Genomic DNA, 24,083 nt, shown 5'->3' with positions numbered 1-24,083 from the left:
TCGACATTCTGCTGCACAGAATACTGAAGAAAATCTCCCTTGTGGCCAGGAGTGACCACCCTGTGAATACAGGCACCAACCAGCTACTCGACATCTGCTTTGCTGCCGCCTCCCGCCGGAGCTCGAGCCCGACAAAACCTGGATTCCCAGACATCTCACAGCCCGATCCACAGTCCCTGAAAAGAAGAGACCCGTGGAGGCCCCGAGAGACGTGGGACCGGCCATCTTGAAAGACCCCCGAGAAGCTGACTGCGCAGCACCCGAGGAACCCTCGATGCTGTACTTTGGGGTTTGAGAAGCCCCATCACCGAGCAGCGTCTGCTCCGAAGATCAGCCCTCCAGCATCTCCACGATCTGCGTGGGGCCCTTCTGCACTTTGCCACTCAACGCGTCATCCCCGTTGCTAGCCCGTGGGCTGGTGGCCATCTTGGCGACAAAATCTGCAAACAACACTGCTGGTCTGGTTGCTCCAGACTGGCCCTCGCTCCCCTGAAAAGGAGAGCCTGCTCTGACCTTGCTGGTCCGAGTAACAAGCTTTCTCCACTTCCTGTGTGGCTTGCATTAGCCAAGACCTGTTTGCTCCAATCAAGTTGCCGACACCGCCATCAGCTAGAGACTTTATGGCACAGCTCGTGATCGTCTCCTGGACATCCTCGACATCTTCGTGTCCACGTGGCTGCAGAGACAAGCTACACCTCTTCGCCTGTTTGCACCCGACATCGCCTGGTTCCATCCTGGTTCCACGGTAGTCACTGGCTAGTGGCTTTGAACATTGTCCCCTCTGCTTTCAGGTCTTCACATCTTCAGATCCATCTTTGGATCCACCGGAACTCTCCTCGACGACCCGCCTGCAGCATCTTCATCTCCAGACACCATCGACCTGCGTGACGAAACCCGGCACATCTTCGCACCTGTGCACCCGCTTCCTGTGGGTGAGGTAACTCAGCAACGCCGGTGTTCCTACACTGGTACACACCTCTAGTGCATAGATCTAAAGTTTTGTCCTTCTAGGTCAGTCGGAAGGTTCCTAAAACAGTAACTTTATAACTTTTACGCACCATTGACATTGCATTGGTGCATGCGTGTGCTTTAAGCGCTGCACCCGAGTCCCGCGGGCCTTTCCCGACTTCTTCACTGTTAGTCCCGAACAGCTCCAGCGATTCTCCAGGCCCTAGGCCTATTTCCTTTCCCATTGGTGGTTCTTATACCACTATTTTAGTATATGGTTTAAGTGGCCCCTAGGGCTCATCCATATTGTGCAACTTTCGTATATTTAAACTGTGTTTTGTTTTAACGCATTTGCTTCTGTGCTCATAAAGAGTATAGGGGATTTTGTAGTAAATAAATATATATTTATTTTCAATATATATCTGTGTGGTGTCCTTTCATTTGGTATTCAAGGGGATTGTGTATGGTAAAACAGCTTGCTTCACATGCCTTTACAGAGTTTAGCCTAAGACTGCTTTGCCCATGCTACCACTAGGATAGCTGGTCTATAAGGTTGACTTACAACCAATCATCATAAGGGTTTCTTGGCAGGGTACAAGGTGATCACTAGAACTAGTGAGCATCATATACCAGGCCAACTTCTCACATTGGTGAGCAGCGGTTGGGATTTGAGCTTGCTGTTGTTTTACCATTACAATCTTTGAGAGTATCATTTGAAAGATCATACAGGTACCTGTTAGGTACATATAAAACAAGACTAGTATACTTAAGTTCTACTGAACTTAGTTGTTGTAGAGGATAGGGAGTAGCACACCCTGACTACAACTACTAGATAGGTTTAGTAGGTAAACACCAGTGTAGGTAGATTGCAACATATCCACCCAAACTAGAGCAATGTCTGGAGCAGAGGGGTCCACTGGACCTGTCCCTGTTGAGAGTGACCCTCCAAGGGCACCATCCAAATTTGCTATGTTGAACTTTAAAGAAATGAGGCAGTTGTGTACCTTAAGAGGTCTCAAGACGGGTCGAACCCCTACTACAGCAACCCTCCGAGAGCTTTTCGACCAGTCTGAAGCTCTAAAGACCTCCCATCCTAACCCCAAAGGGCCTGGAGAAGGAGGCTCTCCCTCTGAAGATGATAACACTGATGCCCCTGTCCCTGTCATCCAGATAGATGAGGAAAACCAGACCACTGGAGATACTCAGCCTGAGGATGAGGAGGAGGAAGAGGAGGAAGAAGAAAGTGATTCTGATGATGAGAGACTTAGTCAGGTGCCAGTCAGGAGACTTAGCCAGGCTAACTTAAGCCAATTTGGGACTGAGTCGGGGTCCAACCCACTCAGACCCCCAAGTGGACTTAACCAGGAGTCTAGGAGGAGAAGGAATCACTCAGGTGAATCTGACACTTCCCAAGCTTCTAGAGGTTCTCATGGTCCCTCCAGAAGGGGGTTGACTAGCCCTCAGAGAAGGGAACATGAGGCCAAAATGAGAGAGGCTGAGCTTAGGATCCAGAAGCAAGAACTAGAAGTTGCCCTGGCCAAAGAGAAACTTGCTAGAGAAAGACAGCCTAGAGAGAGTGGATTAGGATCCACTGGTGGCAGCACTATCCCTAAGGATAAAGACAGGTCCTATGACAATAGAAACCTGAGTAAGATTGTGCCCCCCTACAAAGCTGGGGATGATATCCACAAATGGATGACTGCACTTGAGAGAGCCTGCAGAGTACAGCAGATCACTCCGGAGCAGTGGGCAGCAATCTTGTGGCTCTCCTTTGAAGGTAGAGGCAGAGACAGACTCCTCACAGTTAGTGATGGGGATTCTAGAAACTACCTGGTCCTGAAGAGTGCTCTGATAGATGGGTTAGGCTTAACCACTGAACAGTACAGGTTAATGTTCAGAGAAACCCAGAAGACATAGACTCAGGACTGGTCTGAATTTGTTGAATGTGCCACTAAGGCTCTGGAGGGCTGGTTGCTGGGAAGTAAGGTTACAGACTATGAAGGATTGTACAATGTACTTATGAGAGAACACATTTTAAATAATTGTCAGAACCAGCAGTTGCATCAACATTTGGTTGACTCAGATCTGACCTCTCCCCAAGAATTGGGAAAGAGGGCAGACAAATGGGTTAGAACCAGAGTTAAGCAAAAGAACCAGAACCAGGGTGGTGACCAAAAGAAAACAGACCAGAAGGGTGGGGAGCAGAAAGCTAAAGACCAGAAGTCTTCAACAGGGCCCCAAACTAATACTGAGGGTGGGTCCCAAACTTCCAAGAAGAAGAAGAAAGAAGGTCAAAGAAAACCATGGTGTAGTACTTGCAAAAACACCTCTCACTGGACCAGTGAGTGTAAAAAGGGTGGAGCCCCCAACACTGCAGCCCATAAGGCACCTGCACCCAATAGTACAGTCAGCAGTGTTGGTCCACAAACTAAGGGGGTAGTAGGTATCACCTTGGGAACTGAGGGAGAGTCCGGCCTAGTCAGAACCCCTACACAGGCTGTTCTGATTTGTGATGTGGACATAGATTTGTCCACTACTGTCAGCCCCAGTAATCTGGGCAAGTACAGGCAGACGCCTTTGATTAATGAAAAAGTGGCTCAAGCATACAGGACACATGTGCCAGTGTCACTATGGTGACACCTAACTTTGTGGACCCTGGACAATACATACCAGGTGATAATTACCTGGTGACCAATGCTAGCAATGTCACTACTACACATAGTGTGGCAATTGTTAACTTCTCCTGGGGAGGGGTAACTGGCCTAAAAAGAGTTGTGGTTAGTGCTGATCTCCCAGTTGAATGTTTGTTGGGCAATGACCTGGAGAGCTCTCTATGGTCAGAAGTTGAGTACAGGACTCATGCAGCGATGTTAGGGATATCATCACATGTCCTTGCTGTGACCAGGTCACAGGCCAAAAAGTGCCTCTCTGAACCTCAGGTCTTGGATCCTGGAACAATGGACCAATCACCTTCCAAGACAAAGAACAGGAGGGTAAAGGCTGTGCCTTCCCAACTGCCTACAAGTGAGGATCAGCCTTCACAGGAAGATGATCTGGAGACCCCTGAAGGAACTGTCCCTGAAGAACTTGAACCTGATCAGGTTGAGTTCTGGGGACAGGGGGACCTTCTAGGGCAGACTTGGGGCAGACTCAGTTAACCTGTCCTTCCCTTGAACCCCTCAGACAGCAGGCTGCTGCTGAGGCTGCTGGGAATGCTCAAGGTACCCATAAAGTATATTGGGATAATGGGCTCCTTTATTCAGAGGGTAGAGACCCCAAGCCTGGTACAACCAGGAGGTTGGTTTTACCTCTGCAATTTAGGGGCTTCCTTCTAACCTTGGCCCATGATATTCCCTTAGCAGGACACCTAGGTCAGAATAAGACTTGGGACAGGCTTGTCCCTCACTTTCACTGGCCTCCCATGTCTGAAGACACCAAGGAGTTTTGTCGCTCCTGTGTAACCTGCCAAGCCAGTGGCAAAGCAGGTGGAACCACAAAGGCCCCCCTGATACCACTACCTGTGGTGGGGGTCCCCTTTGAAAGAGTGGGGATTGATATTGTAGGTCCAATGGATCCCCCTACAGCATCTGGGCACAGATTCATACTGGTGGTGGTGGAACATGCCACCAGGTACCCAGATGCAATTCCACTTAGGACCACAACAGCTCCTGTTGTGGCCAGGGCCTTACTTGAAGTTTTCTCCAGAGTGGGGTTTCCTAAGGAGGTAGTATCTGATAGAGGTGCCAACTTCATGTCAGGATACTTAACAGCTATGTGGAAGGAATGTGGTGTCAACTACAAGTTCACCACTCCTTATCATCCACAATGAATGGGCTTGTTGAAAGGTTCAACAAGACCCTAAAGGGTATGATCAAAGGATTACCAGAAAAGCTCAGGCGAGGATGAGATATCCTTCTACCCTGCCTTCTGTTTGCTTACAGAGAGGTCCCACAAAAGGAGGTTGGCTTCAGACCCTTTGAATTGTTGTTTGGGCACCCTGTAAGAGGACCCCTATGTCTGGTGAAGGAAGGATGGGAGTTACCTCTCAAAAAGCCTAAGCAAGACATAGTGGACTATGTACTTGGTCTCCGCTCCAGGATGGCTGAGTATATGGAGAAGGCATCCAAAAACCTTGAGGCTAGCCAAGAATTACAGAAAGCTTGGCATGACCAAAAGGCTGTCTTGACTGAGTATCAGCCTGGACAGAAAGTATGGGTGTTGTAGCCCGTGGCCCCAGCAGCACTCCAAGACAAATGGTCTGGATCCCATACAATTGTTGAAAAGAAGGGAGAGGTTACCTACTTGGTGGACCTAGGAACTCCCAGGAGCCCCCACAGGGTGCTCCATGTCAACAGACTGAAGGCATATGTTGACAGGGCAGACATGGGCCTTCTCATGGCTACAGATGAGGGGCAGGAGGAAGAGAGTGACCATCTCCCAGACCTGTTAACTCAGAACCCTGAAGATGGCTCAGTTGATGGTGTGGCCTTAGATGGCAGCCTCACTGAACATCAGCAAAATGACTGTAGACAAGTTTTGCAGTCATATAGACATATGTTCTCATTGACACCCAGTCAGACTAACTGGTGTACCCATGTGGTGGACACTGGTGACAGTCTTCCTGTGAAAAACAAGATTTACAGGCAACCTGACCATGTCAGGGACTGTATAAAGACTGAGGTGCAAAAGATGCTGGAATTAGGTGTTATTGAGCCTTCAGAGAGCCCCTGGGCTAGCCCAGTGGTTCTAGTCCGCAAACCTCATACCAAAGATGGCAAGAGAGAGATGAGGTTCTGTGTGGATTACAGAGGACTCAATGCTGTCACCAGGACAGATGCACACCCTATTCCAAGGGCAGATGAGCTCATTGACAAGTTGGCTTCTGCCAAATATTTGAGCACATTTGATCTGACAGCTGGCTATTGGCAAATCAGGTTAGCTGAGGAATCCAAAGCCAAAACAGCATTTTCTACCCCAGGAGGCCATTACTAATTTGTGGTGATGCCCTTTGGTTTGACAAATGCACCTGCCACCTTCCAAAGGTTGGTGAATCAAGTCATTACTGGGTTGGATGACTTTTGCGCAGCATATCTGGATGATATTGCTGTCTTCAGCTCCACCTGGGAGGATCACCTGGTCCACCTGAAGGAAGTGCTAGAGGCTCTGCAAAAGGCAGGCCTCACTATCAAGGCAACCAAGTGCCAGATAGGGCAGAGTAAAGTTGTATACTTGGGCCACCTTGTAGGTGGAGGCCAAGTTCAACCACTGGAGAGTAAGATCCAGACCATAAAGGACTGGTCCCCTCCAACTACCCAGACTCAGGTCAGAGCTTTCTTGGGCCTGACTGGGTACTACAGGAAGTTTGTTAAGAACTATGGGTCCATTGTGACTCCTCTTAATGATCTGACATCCAAGAAGATGCCCAAAAAGGTTCAGTGGACAGTAAACTGTCAAAAGGCATTTGATGACCTGAAGAAGGCCATGTGCTCTGCACCTATCCTGAAGAGTCCTGACTACTCAAGAGAGTTCATTGTCCAAACAGATGCTTCTGAGTTGGGAGTGGGAGCTGTGCTTTCACAACTTAATGTAGATGGTCAGGACCAGCCCATTGCTTTTATTAGCAGAAGGCTGACCCCTAGAGAGAAACGTTGGTCAGCTATTGAGAGGGAGGCCTTTGCTGTGGTGTGGGCCCTGAAGAAGTTGAGACCATCCTTGTTTGGCACTCACTTCAAGATTCAGACCGACCATAAGCCCTTTTATGGCTTAATCAGATGAAGGGTGAAAACCCCAAACTACTCAGGTGGTCCATTTCCCTACAGGGGATGGACTTTACAGTGGAGCACCGCCCAGGGTCTGACCATGGTAATGCAGATGGTCTCTCCAGGTACTTCCACTTAGAACATGAAGACACAACTGGTCAAGGTTAGTCTAATGTCCCTGCGTTTGGGGGGGTTGTGTAGGAGAGTAGGGTCTGCTATCCTATGGTCACCCCAAATTTTTGCTTTATGCTTCACTGGTTTATGACTTAATGTGGCTGTGGGCCTGCTAATCAGACCCACAGCCTGCTGTTCTCTCTCTAAATTAATGCCAATGCACACTAGGTGCATTACGAATTGGAACTGGTTCACCTTATTGGCCCCTGTAACAGTGTACCCTAGGTACCCAGGGCATAGGTGTTTCCAGGCCTACCAGGGGCTGCAGCACGTATTGTGCCACCCCTGGCCTGGCGTCCATATTTGACACAACTGGCTGATCACTCAGCTGGGGCAAGTTGGTGTAATCACCTCTTGCTTAGGTATAGTATGCCTATATCTAACTTAAAATGGACACATATGTTCCTATCAGCCACTCCTATGGAAGGCCTCATCAATCCTGGAGGCAGAGTGCTTGGAAATATGTGAGATGGTGCTCTAGCATGAGCTGAGCCTGTCTGCAGCTTTCGGAACCACGTCCTTTAGCTGTTCCATGATACTGCCATACCATATACTCTTAAGTGCATTATGAACCTCGCGGTTAAATGCTATCTTTGGTTTGGCTTTATCAAAACATGTCGAGTAAGGTGTCATATGAATTGAGATACTACCCCCTCGCCAGTTCTGGTAACGGGGGTAGCATTCCACCCTTCTAGAGGGACACGACATGTACATAACCTGAAACCCGGGTAAAGTTAAACATGAGCCTCAGCATCACAAAATGGATGCTGCCACCACAGACACAAGTCTGACCTCCTGCTCCTGGGAGTCCTTCCAGCGAGGGAGGCTTGGACAAAGGGTTTCCTGCCTTGGGAGGTGCTAGCACCACCCCAGACAGGATTTTGTGTATTGGGTAGGACAGGGCTGAATAGATTGAGACATGCCTGGGGCACACGAGGTGTCCCTGTGCATAGGCCAGTTCAAACCGGTGCTGGGGCTCTCCAGACCCAGTCTTGGTGCGAAGCTGGACAAAGGAAAGGGGGTGTAACCACCCCCCTTCCTGGTCCCACCCAGAGGAGGGACCTAGCAGGTAATCCGGCCCCTAGATTTGGAATAAGAGTAGGAGCTGTGTCCCAAGACTTCAGATCATCCGGAACTCGACTTGAAACTAAGAAGAAGACTGGACTTCGACATTCTGCTGCCCAGAAGACTGAAGAAAATCTCCCTTGTGGCCAAGGAGAGACCTCCCTGTGAATACAGGCACCAACCAGCAACTCGACATCTGCTTTGCCACCGCCTCCCGCCGGAGCCCAAGCCCAGAGCCCAACAAGACCTGGATTCCCAGACATCTCACAGCCTGATCCACAGTCCCTGAAAAGAAGAGACCCGTGGAGGCACCGAGAGACGTGGGACCGGCCATCTTGAAAGACCCCCGAGAAGCTGACTGCACAGCACCCGAGGCACCCTCGATGCTGTGCTTTGGGGTTTGAGAAGCCCCACCACCGAGCAGCATCTGCTCCGAAGATCAGCCCTCCAGCATCTCCACGATCTGCGTGGGGCCCTTCTGCACTTTGCCACTCGACGCGTCATCCCGGTTGCTAGCCCGTGGGCTGGTGGCCATTTTGCGACGAAATCTACAAACAACACCGCTGGTCTGGTTGCTCCAGACTGGCCCTCGCTCCCCTGAAAAGGAGAGCCCGCTCTGACCTTGCTGGTCCGAGTAACAATCTTTCTCCACTTCCTGCGTGGCTTGCATTAGCCAAGGCCTGTTTGCTCCAATCAAGTTGCCGACACCGCCATCAGCTAGAGACTTTGTGGGACAGCTCGTGATCGACTCCTAGATGTCCTCGACCTCTTCGTGTCCACGTGGCTGCAGAGACAAGCTACACCTCTTCGCCTGTTTGTACCCGACATCGCCTGGTTCCATCCTAGTTCCACGGTAGTCACTGGCTAGTGGCTTTGAACATTGTCCCCTCTGCTTTCAGGTCTTCACATCTTCAGATCCATCCTTGGATCCACCGGAACTCTCCTCGACGACCCGCCTGCAGCATCTTCATCTCCAGGCACCATCGACCTGCGTGACGAAACCCGGCACATCTTCGCACCTGTGCACCCGCTTCCTGTGGGTGAGGTAACTCAGCAACGTCAGTGTTCCTACACTGGTACACACCTCTAGTGCCCATATCTAAAGGTTTGTCCTTCTAGGTCAGTCGGAAGGTTCCTAAACAGTAACTTTATAACTTTTATGCACCATTGACATTGCATTGGTGCATGCGTGTGCTTTAAGAGCTGCACCCGAGTCCCGCGGGCCTTTCCCGACTTCTTCACTGTTAGTCCTGAACAGCTCCAGCGATTCCCCAGGCCCTAGGCCTATTTCCTTTCCCATTGGTGGTTCTTATACCACTATTTTAGTATATGGTTTAAGTGACCCCTAGGGCTCATCCATATTGTGCAACTTTCGTATATTTAAACTGTGTTTTGTTTTAACGCATTTGCTTCTGTGCTCATAAAAAGTATAGGGGATTTTGTAGTAAACAAAAAAATATATATTTTCAATATATATCTGTGTGGTGTCCTTTCATTTGGTATTCAAGGGGATTGTGTGTGGTAAAACAGCCTGCTTCACATGCCTTTACAGAGTTTAGCCTAAGACTGCTTTGCCCATGCTACCACTAGGATAGCTGGTCTATAAGGTTGACTTACAACCAATCATCATAAGGGTTGCTTGGCAGGGTACAAGGTGATCACTAGAACTAGTGAGCATCATATACCAGGCCAACTTCTCACAAAGTGTGTGTCTATAAAATTACCCGTTGCTCCAGAATCTATTATTGCTTCAACTGTTCTAGATTGTGATGAAGGATGTAAACTCCTTAATTCTACAATGATACAAAAATGTTTACACCCAATGGGTGGAACAGTAGAGGCCAAACTAGAATAAGCACTCAACAAACTGACCTCATCCTTCATCGAGTTCTCTAGTTTTCCGATTGTTCTTGGATTAAGGCTATTTCAGAGGATTTTGGTTTACTTTTATTGGGCCGAGTAAGACAATCCTTTACGAAATGACCAGTCTTACCACAATAAAGACATTGATTCATCTTTTATCTTTTGTCCTTTTCATCTTTTGTTAAAGGACCCCGAATAGAACAAATTTGCATTGGTTCAACAGAATCTAGTTTGGGACCGGTCTCTCGAGCAATTGTGGTTCTTTCTTTTACAAACAATAATTTGTGATCTGTTTTTCCCTTCTCTCCTCTTCTTTCACTTAAGCGATGGTTTAATTTAACTACTAAATCAATGAATTCATTGATGTCATCAGGTGGTTCCAGGATTTGGGTCACCATATCCTTTAAATCTTCCTTCAATCTTCTATAAAAAATAGAGACCCTCTTATCGTAAGGCCAGTTAGCTTCAAGAACGAAACGATTGAACTGGGAAATGTAATGACACAAATCTGAAGAACCCAGCTTTAAATTAAGTAGTTTATTATCTGCGGACTGAACGAAAACGTGCTTAGCAGAGATTTTCTTTAGAGCACGTTCAAAATTCCTAAAATTATACAAAATAGGGTCATCCTTTTCTACCAAAGGAACTGACCAAAGAGCAGCGTCTCCACCAAAGTAAGATAACATAGAGGCTACTTTGGAGGAGTCATCTGGGAAAGCAGATTTTCTGGCTAGAAGGTGTAAATGACACTGTTGCAAAAATATGGGGAACTTGTTACAGTCTCCATAGAATCTTTCTGGTGGGGCTAAAGGAGTGTAAACAGGAGTTACCACTTGGATTTGAGTTTGAGGTTCTGACTCAGAAGATGAACCTAGAAAAGTTGCAGGTTTCAGAATAGGTTTCTGTTGAATTGAGTTCTGTAAAGCAGACATGTCTCTACGTAATGACGCTTTTTCATCTCGTAAGTCATTCAGGACAGTGGCTATATCCTGTAGGGTTACTTGGTCCATTGCGTCTGGGCGAAATAATACTCGTGGTCTTTGCCTTCTGTCAAACCCAGACTACGTCGTCCCTTACCTTGTTCTGCCACTGAAATCTTTTGGATGACGTAGAAGATTTCGCAGAGACGCAAGGGACCAACTTCCCGAATGACTAACTATAATCTTGCTGATCTTAAATTACAGCTAAAATTAAAACTAGAAATTTGGGAGGAGGGCCGGTACTGGACGTGGAAGAGTTGGATGATTCTTGCTGTCGACCTGCGAAACAACAAGTAGCAAGGATTTACTCAATTACCTATACTTTACGTCCAATATTCTTACAACCTCCTAATCTATTCCCCTTTTGTTTTATTTTTTGTGTTGTGAACTTCTTGTTAGACGCCTACCTGCGTTCAGTGTTGTCTTGTCCTTCGTCCAGTATTTCTTGGTCTTGTTTTGATGAGAAGTCGTCAGGTGTTCTTGTAGTTGAGTGTTGAAGTGAGGTCTTTGTGTGAATTGCTAAAACAAAAAGGATTCCATTACAAATTATCCCCTTATTATGCCTTCTTTTTAGAACCCCCCCCTTCAGCGCCTTAACTTACTTGCAATTGTTTTCTTGAGTTTTTAAATGTGGGATTCTTCAATGCTCTTGTGCCGAAACCTGTTGAACACAATGAGAGGTACAACAACCTATACATTCGCCAAATTCTAACACCTTTGACTTCTTTTCTTTGAGTCAATTATCAAACTTTTACATCAGAATATCTTCTTGCAATGTTTCTTATTCACAAACAATAATTTTAAGAGTTTTGCATAATATCTTCATTCAAAGTTTCTATTCATCAAGCTATAATTCTACAAGTCTTTAAATGAAGTTCGCAGCAATAATTCTAAAAGTCTTTAAATGAAGTTCGCATATTTTGCTCTTGCAGTCTTCTTTTCCTTAGGAAAACGGAATTGTTCCAAAAATTGTATTCAGACTTTCTTGCGATGGGCGCCTGTCTTTAAGTAGATAAAATGTACTTATCTTTGCTTTCTCTGTCTTTCATGAATTCGGGATCAAGGAACAGCCGAAGCGAAGTTTCCAGATGCAGGATTTCTCCAATCAGGTAAGTTTACAGCGAAAGCCCCCAGACGCGATCCTTCTTCAAGCTAGGACGGAAGGCAAAGCGTCTTCTAGAAGGCTGGGTGCGTTTTAAATAGCAGACCGCACCAAAGAGGAAACGTGCGCACGTTCACGGAAAGCCTCTGCGAGCAGATTGCTCAGAGCGGCTTTACCGTGAAGGGAGTCAGAGCACAAAGAGAGTTTCCGAGTAAAGCATGCACACAGAATGGCCTAACTAAATCCGATCAAACATAATGAAAGAAAACATGAATGGAAACATGAATCAATAAGCCACATTACTAAGTAGAAACAAACAGTATCTGACAACTGTTACCAGCACACAATGTTAATCAGCATACTTACAACACTCAGGACGTGCAGGTGCACGGGAATGGGGCGGGACTTTTATAAGACAGAAACCTGTTTGTGCTACCAGTCTGGAGAATCATGACATCTGCACACCCTTTTGTATTTCCACAGTGACCATTAACGATTTGTATCTTGCCATTGTTGTTAGGTTTTGCCACTTATTTTCATAATAGCAGCCATGTGTGAATCACATCCTAATGTAATTATGCCACCTTTATTCTTACCGTCACAAGGTACTTCCACTATTGTTTGGGAAGATTGGCTTGAAATGTTAGAAAATGACATAACAGCATTAAATGGCACTAATTTTGCTCCAGTCAGAAAGAAAGCTTTATTACTTAGTGCTTTAGGTAGTGAGGGTCACCGTGTTTTTAAATACCTTCCGGTTGCCATGGGTGCAAATGGTCAGCCCATTGATGATGTTTACAGGAAGCCTTTAAACGCTTAGAAACTAGGTTTGCTAAGGAAGCACATTTAGTTATGTCAAGATATAAATTCAATACTCATCCCCAAATGGAAGGTGAAAATATGGATGATTTTGTTGCCATACTACGTGAATTATCAGTAAAGTGTCGCTTTGGAACAATGACTGATAAGTTAATTCATGACCAACTAATTGTGCAATGTCGAGACAGGAAAATCAAGAAAGACTTTGGGCTGCTAAGGATCCTTCTCTTAAAGAAGCCATTGACCTTGCTACAGTCATTGGGGAATTGCAAAAATGTATTAAAGAGTTAGGTAGGAGAGACAAAGTTGTTACTGAAATTGCTAATGTTGAGCGTACCATTCAAGATGAAGATGTTAATGTAATTTCAAAAAAATTGTTGAAGAATGTGAATAAATTTGGTGCTGTAAGTAAACCCAAGACCTGAGAATGTTTGAGATGTGGTAGCCAATATCATTTGGCAGACTACAAAAAATGTTTCACCAAGTATGTAGAAAGTGTGGACGTAAAGGACATTATGCACATATGTGCAAGTCAGTTGACAGGTTTGATAAACAAAGATCCAAGGTTAATGTTGTTCAACAGTGCTCGGATTTTAAACATACTATCAATAGAGTGTTGGTGTTGGAATAGGGCACTGATTGTTTTAGTGGTGACGTCAATCAAGACTTGCGCAGATTCACCAGACCTATTGCTGAATTTGATGTGTGTGGACAAGTTGTTACCCTGATGGTGGACTCCGGCTCTATGTTCACCATCATTCCTGAGTCACTTTTCCAAGCACATTGGAAAGGTGTTTCCTTATCTGTAAAGGACAATAATCCTGTAAGTTATCAGGGTGAGTCTATTGACATATTAGGTTGTATGCAGGGTATGATCAAATTTGGCTCGAGGAGTACCCATGGGAAAATTTACATTGAAAAGGATGGTCCACCAATTCTTGGCTGGTTGCATCAATATGATCTACATATTGTCATCAATCCAAGGTCCCCTAATCAAATTTTGGTGGTGGAAGATGATATACAGATTGACCATATCCTACAAGATGCACATAGGGTATTTGAGGAAAGACTTGGCTGTGTGCAAGGATATCTGCACAAAATCTTGCTTAAACCCAATGCTTGTCCTGTTCAACACAAACTTAGAAAAGTACCACTATCGGTGAGACAAGGTCTTAAAGACCTTCTACAAGAGTTTCTTAAGTCTGGTGTTATTGAACCGGTAGAAGTAACATCTTGTATTTCTCCAATGGTTTTGACCCTTAAGTCTGATGGTCGTTTGAGACACTGCATTGACCTTAGATCGCTGAATCGAGATATTATCATTAATACATTTCCCCTCCCAAACGTTAATGAGTTGTTACAATCTGTTTGGCGGTGGTAAATTTTTCTCTAAAATAGATTTGAGAACCGCCTATCACCAAATTAAGCTACACCCCGACTCCAAATCACTCACTGCTTTTATTACCACCGAAGGTACATTTCAATTCACTCGTATGTCGTTCGGTTTAGCGTCGGCTGCAAGAGTTTTTCAGAGAATGATGTCCAACATGTTTGAAGATTTGCTGGGGGTGGTATATTTTCAAGACGGCATTCTTGTTTCAGGGAAAACAGTTGAGGAGCATAATGCTCTGCTTAGACAAGTACTATGTGTTGGACCTGCGATGGGCAAGCCCAGCACAAAGGGGGTAGCTTGGCTCAAGTGTCAAGGCAGTGAAGGCTGTAGTGCTAAGTGTAGTGCTCTGACCCAATAATCACCCCCTGCACAGTCACACCAAAAAGAAGGACACCACACCACTGCTGTAGAAAAATACGATTCCTTTATATAAAAGTTCTCTGCTGTAAATAGGGATCAATTGGGGAAGCACATTCACATTTCATTTGTTACAGCACTCTGGGATTCAGGTTGAGAATAAATACAGTAAATAGGACTTCAGGAACACTGGTGTTGCATAAATATTAGGAATAGCTCTATCAATAAATAAAATGTATATCAGGTTTATATTAGAGGTGGGCGTAGTTCGCGAAGTAGTGCTACGCGAAGCTACGCGAAGCTACGCGAAGTGCACTTCGCACTACGCGAACTTCACGTAGCACTACGCGAGCTGCGTAGTAGCATGTTCGCACTGTGCAAGATGCGTTTTCAATGATTGCACAGTGCGGACAAGCATCCGGCACTGTGCAAGCATGGAAAACGGCATCTTGCACAGTGCGAGCTGTAGTTTTCTGCTGCTCGAGTAGATTATTACTCGAGCGGCAGCTTTCTCAACGCGAACAGGTAGTTTCTCATTGAGAGCGGTCGCAAGCATGCACGACCACTCAAAAATGAGAAACCTGACCTCCTCGCGTTGAGAATCTCGCCGGGATGTCATTTTGCTTGCTCGCGGTCGCGAACATGACGTTCAGGACCGCGAACAAGCAAAAAATGACCGCTGCACTACGCTACGCTGCACTACGCATGTTCGCACTGTGCTACGTGCAGCTCGCGTAGTGCGAAGTTGCAAAAACTTTGCAAACTCTGCGAGCGTAGCGTAGTGCTTCGCCCAGGGTTAGTTTATATATCACCAATACATGGAATAATAAAGCCTGGTTCATTTAAATGCATAACCACATTTTCATTCTGGTATCGCTGCCACCAATTAAATAAATCAGGAAGTTTACATTTGCAAGATAAACCCACTTTGAAAAGGATAACAGTACTTGTGGAATCATGGGGAATGCATGCGGGCTTCTCTGGATTCACGGTGCACTGGGGACTCTTTTATGTTCACGCGGGGCCCATGCGCGTGTACCTAAAGACAAGGAACACGGTAAATATGACATTTGGCCCTCTGCTGCCACCGGGGAAGGATGTCCACTTGCCGGTGTGGTTTACTTGAACCTACGGCAATATCGCAGGCACCAGGGTAGCACAGTTCGAAGTCAGTAGACGAACGAACGGCTGCCAGCGGGGTCACTCAGTCTCAGCGCTCGCTCAAATCAACGCCGGTGCACAGTTCCTTGATAACGCGGCACCCCTCCAGGGGAAACGACCCACCTCACTACGGCTGCAATCGAATAGCAATTCAGTCGGGGCACAGCACTTCCTACGCCAGCATCAGGGTTCTCAGGGGCTTCACGGACCTCCCTCCGACTTCCTCATACGGGGGCTGGTCCCGCCCACGGCAACAGTTTCCCAGGTCTCTGGGAAAGGGCAGGTACGCTAATCCCGCCCAATGAAGGCCGGCCTCTCCCCGCCCCGGCGCACCACCTCACCTTCGATCACTGCACCCAGGAAGCGCGCAATGCCGGTGGGGCTCGGAGACGTCCGAGTCCCCCGCGATAGGCGCTATTCACGAAGGGGGCACTGTGGAAGGTCGCGACTCGCCTTTTCTTCACGACTTCGCCACCGGGGGGCGGGGAGGCACATAAATTTGGCCACAGTCTTTTGGGGCAATGAGGCACTAGCTGGGCAGGCGCTGTAGGCGCAAGGTTACTGGAACACGCCTGACTGGAACGCCAGTCAGGAATCAGGCTATTAACCCTTGCCACTCTACTGCCTGTGCTCTCAGCCACCTCAGGGGTCAGCAGGGCAGGTGTCACTCTGGTGTCAAGTCTGGAATCTGAATTACATCTAAAATGGCCGCCAGGGACTGGGATTTATATAGCCAGTGCCCTGAGGTACTGGCACGAGCCAGAAGGTTCTAGAACCTTCCCTGGCTGTGTCAATGGCATGGCACTTTTGAGGTGTCTTTTGGTCACTCAGAGCCACCGTACTGGGGCTCTAGAGCAGCCATTTTGTGTACCTGAGGAAAGTTATGAAATTCCTGTCAGGAAAGCGCGCCAACCAGAAAGGGCGCCAAAACCTCAAAAGGTCAGGGTTCAAGGAGGCTCCAATGGGAGTCACTCACATGAGGGAAATATGTGTCCACCATTTTAAGGTTAAACACACACAGGTTGCCAACCTCAGTTTTCATGTCCACAGGTTTCGCCAGGCGCCTTGTACATAGGTGCCAGAAACCTTGTGAGCAACTGGGTGTCAAGGAACACCTAGCCCCATGAAACAACACACAAAAAGGTCCTGGTAGACAAATAAAGAGCGGCAAATCTTGGGAGGTTCAGGGGAACAAAAGAAATCATATTGATGAGGGTACTCTCAGAAGCAGACGGGTCCAACACTATGGAAACTTGAACTAGTTTAACTGTTAATAAAGAGAAATGCAAGTAGAATACCTTGGCTACACTATTTTGAGTGGTGGAATATCTCCTAAACGGAATTTGTTGGAAGCTATAAAAAGTGCACCTTGTCCCAAAGATAAAGACCAACTCAGGTCTTTCCTAGGCCTCGTGGAATATTATTCCAAATTGGTGAGAGGTTTCGCTGACATTTCTAAACCTTTGAGAGGTCTTTTACGAAAGGGAACCAAATATGAATGGGAAAAGGAACAAAACGAAGCTTTCTTCAAGATCAAAAATGAGATTTGCAATGCAGGTATTTTGTCTTCCTTTAAGTCAGATTGTAAATCCTTTCTCACAGTGAATGCCACTCTTACTGGTATAGGTGCTGTATTCTCTCAAAACCAACGTGGGTCAGAAAGACTATTGCATTTGCTTCCAGGACTCTCACGCAAACGGAAAGGAACTATTCCGTAATTGAGAGGGAGGCACCTGCTGCTGCTTGGGGTGTAGAGTACTTTAGAGTATACTTGTGGGGATCTAGATTCGTTTTGAGGACAGACCACAAGCCTTTGTTGAAAATCTTATCTGCTCGGGGTGCTGGGAAAGGCTCTGCTCATCTGGCCAAATTTGCTGCCAGGTTGCAGGAATATGCATATGATATTGAATTCATTCATGGATAGAGGAATTTGAAAACTGATTGTTTGTCTCGCTTGTCATTAGATTGGGAAGTGGTTGATGAAAATGTTGTTAAGAAGCTTGAATCAGAGGAAGCTGTGGCCTTGGTGAGCCAGGTTTGTGAATGTAGCTTGGGGGGGTTTTCCAAAACACAGTGATTGCAAGAAATGCATTTGGATACCACCTTGAGAGATTTTATTACTTTAATCAAGAGAGGTGCTCCGCATGAGAATATGGTTTTGGTGGCCATAAGACCTTTCTGGAAGCTCTTAGATGAGTTGTCTGTAAGTGGTTCTGATGTTATTATGAGAGGTGACAGATTTGTGCCTCCTTGTGGACTTCGATTGCACATTTTTAAGTTAACTCATGAGGGTCATTTAGGCCAGCGTATGACTATTCGGAGAATTAACCAAGAATTTTGGTGGCCTGAGATGGATGACCAAACTCGCAGATGGGTTGAGACTTGTGTTTTGTGCAAGGAAAGTGAAACAAGCATTTACAATGCAACGGTTTCGCCTTTGGAAAATTTAGAGCTATTGGCAATGTAAATGACAATGCCATTTATTTATCTGTTTTCAAAACCAACACATAAATACAAATGTTGTCATTTACAATGCCAATAGCTCAAACTTTTCCAAAAGGCGAAACCGTTGCATTGTAAATGCTTGTTTAAATATGGGGACCATTATAGACACGCTGCTATTGGAAAACAAAAGATCTTGCAAGCAATTGTGCATGCTCTGTCTTAGGCGATACATAAGAGACAGAAAATGAACATCTAACGGGGCACCCGAATTGCAGGCAAAATAAACAACTGGTATGTCTTTTTAATGTCAAAAATAAACAAAACACACTTTGACCCACTGAAGAGAAAAGAGCTATTTTAGGCTGCTTTGAACAATGTGCACAGAATTTGAATTCCTTCCATACCCTGCTGCACCAGTTAATGGAACTCAGATGGGCCTTACAGTATGACTGAGGCTGGTGTTTTGGCTACATAGCTTCTACACCATTAAAAATAACATGTTGGTGCCTCCGTCATTGGCTACTCACAAAGACCTGCCTTATGGCTTCTAACACACTTACTGTCCACCAATGTGTAACACTGTGCATGGGCTCCTTCTAATTGAGGGAAGAAGTAGTAATCAAGAAGGGGTGCTCTGCAAATACGAGCTTATAGCACAAAGGACTGTTTCTAGTAGTGGGGTGGGCAAGCCTATGAGAGATGGTATTGCACATGGCGTTAAGTCAGTTATGTAGCACACTTTGCGAATGCAACCGCTACAAGCTAGGTATCCTCTACTACTGCCTATGCCAGGGCCCTGCAGAAGTATCTCTCATATCCTGGTTGAAGCACCTGGGCTCCTCCCTCTGTTAGCGTCATGCTCTGGTGCCCATTGGAATCTTCATGGCAACCCAACCTCTTTCAACATGTAGGGCAATGCACATACAGGAACAGGGGAACTGTGCACCTATGCTAGCAAAATAGCTCAGCGAGTTAATACACTTGCTGCCTCCATGTATATAGGTACCTGGCATACCCTGCCGCTACACCTGTGTTAGTGAGTTGTCAATGTATACTACAACTATATAACAGTACAGGGAACCATACCTACAGGGTGAGACTATTAGTTAGAAGCTATAATTTACTTAGAGTGTGACTGCACAATTTCCGAACAACAACTGTAGAAATCTGGGGGTTTACACTGAATTTGGGAAATAATCAATCAATCAATCAATCAAGGACATTTGTAGAGCGCACTACTCACCCGGAGGGTCTCAAGGCGCTTGGGGGGGGGGTGCTGCTACTGCTCGAACAGCCAGGTCTTGAGCTTCTTCCTGAAGGAGAGGTGGTCTTGGGTCAGGCGCAGGTCGGGAGGGAGGGAGTTCCAGGTCTTGGCGGCCCGGTAGGAGAAGGACCTTCCTCCTGTTGTCGTTCTTCGGATGCGGGGGACGGCGGCGAGGGCGTGGCTGGCTGATCGGAGGTGGCGCTTGAGAGCGTAGAAGTTGATGCGGTTGTTGAGGTAGCTCGGGCCTTGATCGTGCAGGGCTTTGTGTGCGTGGGTGAGGAGACGGAAGGTGATTCTCTTGTTGACGGGGAGCCAGTGCAGGTCTCTCAGATGTCCGGAGATGTGGCTGCGTCGGGGGATGTCGAGGATGAGTCTGGCTGAGGCGTTCTGGATCCGCTGGAGTCTCTTCTGGAGCTTGGCGGTGGTTCCGGCGTAGAGGGCGTTGCCGTAGTCCAGTCGGCTGGTGACGAGGGCCTGGGTGACCGTCTTCCTGGTTTCGGTGGGGATCCACCGGAAGATCTTCCGTAGCATGCGCAGGATGTTGAAGCACGACGAGGAGACGGCGTTGACTTGTCTGGTCATGGAGAGGGAGGAGTCCAGGATGAAGCCCAGGTTGCGTGCGTGGTCTGTCGGTGTGGGTGCGGTGCCCAGGGCGGGGGGCCACCAGGAGTCGTCCCAGGCGGAGGGCGAGGAACCCAGGATGAGGACTTCTGTCTTGTCTGAGTTCAGTTTCAGGCGGCTGGTCGTCATCCACTCGGCTACATCTTTCATCCCTTCGTGAAGGTTGGCTCTGGCAGCGGCGGGGTCGTTGGTCAGGGAGAGGATCAGCTGGGTGTCATCGGCGTAGGAGATGATGTTCAGGTTGTGTTGGCGTGCGATGGTCGCGAGGGGGCTCTTGTAGACGTTGAAATATACTCTCTTCTGCCCAAGATATGTGCAAGTAGTATGTACTGGGCGGCGTGCGATAGGATTTCCACACACCTAGAGAAGTAGAATTTTTGAACACTTCTACACCTCTGCGCATCCAAGCACCAATTTAAAATTTGACTAAACCATGCCTCACGTATCGCCTTTTAACTTTAAGAAACTGCACAGAAAAAACACTGCATATTCATATTTACTATCTATGTGTCTCAACCCAATTAATTCATAACGGATGGAACATGTGCGATTCCTTAATCTCACACGTTTTATAGGCAAAACAAAAGATCTAACTTTCCTATGCCAACGCATGTAAACACAAATATTAACAAATGCTGTTCATCATATTAAAACCTGCCCTAAGACTCTGGAAAAAATAGAAAAACAGGTGTCTGAATATAATGTATAAACATAAAAAATGAATGTCAAACTGTGTAAAGACTTTATGGACTTTTGAGATAAAAACACATGCAATACAGTTAAGTACTCACCGGAAGGCGGAAAGATGAACTAAACAACCAACTGCATGAGGTATAAGAATAGCACTTCACTGGCTGAAGCCAAAGCCAATCTATCTTAATTGTACATAATTGTTTACAATCTGTTGCCGACAGTTGCGCTGTGTACCCACCCATTCGACAACGAAAGGCAAATGAAGAATATAAAGACGCGGACTGGCATAAATGTGGGAAGCTGGCAAGTGCTGTGCACTTAAGATCACATGATCTGTCAAGAAAACGCTTCTCCTAAAAAACATAACATACTGGCAGCTCAATTGCAACAAGCAACGGAGAGTGAAAGGGGAGGGGGGCGGGAACGGGCACATGGGGAGGGGGGCTGAACGGACACAAGGACAGCGGGAGGGGGCGGGAACGGGCACAGGACAGCGGGATGGGGGGCGGGAACCGGCACAGAACAAAATACCTAAACTTACAGAGTGAAAACACATTTATAAACAAAATACTCCTTACCTGATCCCTGATCGCTTCGTGGGAACTCGAATCTTGAACTAACTCCAACAACAGACGCATGTAAAATGAAGAAAAAATGGCGACTCGAAAAAAAAAAATAACACACACCCACCGCCGCGATGACGAACAGAAGTGGGTGGAGAGGGAAAAAATCGCGGGAACGCCCCCGAATCTGGTCCGGCCTTGACGGACAGATCCGGCACCCAATGGCTAGCCTCCATTTATGGAGCTAGCCAATGGGAGCCGGGGGACGTTCCTGAAGTCCTTATTGTAAACAAAGGATTTCGCCTGCGCCGAAAAGCTGCGCAGAGCGCAGCCTTCGGCAGGCGAAACCCAACGAGGAGCATTTGCCACGATTATGAGCTGCTGTAATAAGTGAGAATGGTGGGGGAGGGGGGGGAGGAGTGGTTCTTATCTTTTTCTTTTTTGTTCCTTTCTCTAATATTATTGTATATCATATGAAATTGGATATCATGGTCTGAGTGTTTTATAAAGTAAATTGTTATTTGTGGTAATGAAATGAGTGAGGTTACATATGGAATTATGATGTGTTATTGCTTCTATATTATACCTTTGTACCTTGTGGCTAATAAAAAAATATAGATATTAAATGTTTTACCCTTCCCAAGTAAATAAACATATCACAGGCCCTGAACTGCTATGGCCACTGCCAAACAAAACAATCTTGTTCACGCAACCATGGTGTGAAGCTGGGGAGTGCAACATCAGGATGCCAGAGAGAGACTGGCAGCTCAGAACAGCTGATTGTGAGAAGACCGCGACTCACCGTCTAACCCATGGCTCGAACGTGTTTTAATCCCCGGATATTTTTCATTCACGAAAGACAGATTTCTGCACGGGCTCCGCGCTAACGTCTCCAGGGAGTTCAACAGATACGTCAATAAAGATGCCCTCGGGGCCCACTATGACCCCACACAGCGAGGGTCTCGACTGTTGCCAGACTATAAGAAAGGTGCACGTGGTAGGCCGGCTCGCCATCCTTTTGCAGACCACTAGAACTACGCAGCAGCGATAGCCGGTGTGCTGCGCAGCGGTGGGGGAGGGGGAGAGTTGCTTGGCAACAGCGATGTCACTGGTGAAGCCACTGTAAAAACACTGGCTTCCAACCACGTGGAAGCGCGCTCCGTATTGTCAAGCAGGGAAGCCGCGCGCGCACTTCCAGTCACAGCAAAATACGCAAATATGTATCACGGACGGTGGCGATACAACGGCAGAGTCGGAGGAGGCGCGCCAATGCGCTCCTGGTTAATGAACAACAGGTGAAGTGTGCTTGGGCTGCGGCGGTTCCAGGAATTAGTCTAGGGCAGGGGCATGTTGCAAGAGAAGCAACACGAGTACGCAGCAGGAACTGGTTGCGAATTCAACTGGCCTCACTCAAGGGAGCTGCTCAATGTGCTCCATATGTGTGGCAGCGTGACGCCATGACACACTAAGGACGCCAAAAGAGCCGCGGCCGCTGCAACACAAGGCTGCTCGCTGCAGCCAGGGTATGTGCATAAAGAAGGGCGCGTTTCTGCAGTGTTTTACAAACGGAGGGAGGTATATCCGTCGAGTGGCCGCAGACGGCCAGCCAAACTAGAAGTCTGCAGACAATGCACAACTGTAGCCATAATTCCAACACGAACACCCTGTGGGTGATGTAGATTCTTCACTTTTGATCGAGTGCTCTTCTCTTTTTGGACCACACATTAGAGAGGTGAATATTACAACGCCATCGTCTCAAAACGCTGTCGATAAATTTAAGGATTCGGATGATGTTAACTATTTTTGGGATACCGACTATAATAGCAAACAAGTCAGGTCCCGGGCCGGCAGCCAATCAAAGCGCGGCCCGGGAATGACGTCACGGGGGTGTCCCGGGCCGGCAGCCAATCGCAGCGCGGCCCAGGACAAAGGGGCGGGGCTTAAAAAACCACCGCGAAACGCCCCCGAATCGCGTTTTCAAGAGAAAGCGCGATTGACAGCCTCTGTCTCCCAATGGCTAGCCTTCATTTATGGAGCTAGCCAATGAGAGACAGAGGCGGGTCATCATCCGACATAGAACTCAAGAGGTTTTTTAGCGTATGCGCACTACGTGCGCACTTGCAGGCAAAACCTAAAAAGACTCAATGTGGCAGTCAGAGTAATAAGGGTCACATTACCGATCCTGGGAAGGCTTGGGAACACCTTATGTTTGGATTTCATTGGTCCACTTTCTGAATTACCTTTAGATATGCGGTTTGCAGTTGTCATAATAGATGTTCACTCTAGATGTCTTGTTGTAAAATTTGTGAAAGTTGTCACTACTCAGTCAACTATTGGTGTGCTCGAAAAATAGTTTTTAGAAGAAGGTGTTCCGCTTATATTATTGACTGACAATGGCACACTATTAACTTCGGGTGACATGCGTTACTTTTTAGAAAAATGTGGTGTCAAACATTCATGCACTTCTCTCTCCAACCCCATGGGTAATGGAATGGTGGAGAGGGCTAACAGATTAATGAAAGGCACCATCCAATTAGCATTGGCTAATGGACAATCTTCTAGATGTCTCATTAAAGAAATGCTGTGGGCTTACCGCAACCGCCGAGCATAGTGTTACTCATTTGTCACTGTTTCAACTGATGAGAGGACATGTTCCTGGTTCTCGTCTTGTTCCTGCATGGTTGAAGGATTGGGTGTTGTCTGCAGGTGAACACCCTCAGGATTTTGTTTCCTCCAAGTTTGTGGTTGGTGATTGGGTCAAATTGAAGTGTGGGAGAGGGAAAGCTGGTTTGAGCAAATTTATGGGACCTTGTCAAGTTATTAGCATTGCCAAACACTTTGTAGTTGTTGAAGGTGGGCAAAAGTGGAATTTGCTG

Source organism: Lissotriton helveticus, chromosome 2_2 (assembly GCF_964261635.1).
Source record: "Lissotriton helveticus chromosome 2_2, aLisHel1.1, whole genome shotgun sequence".
Lineage (NCBI taxonomy): Eukaryota > Metazoa > Chordata > Amphibia > Caudata > Salamandridae > Lissotriton > Lissotriton helveticus.
Note: the sequence above shows the minus strand (reverse complement) of the source record.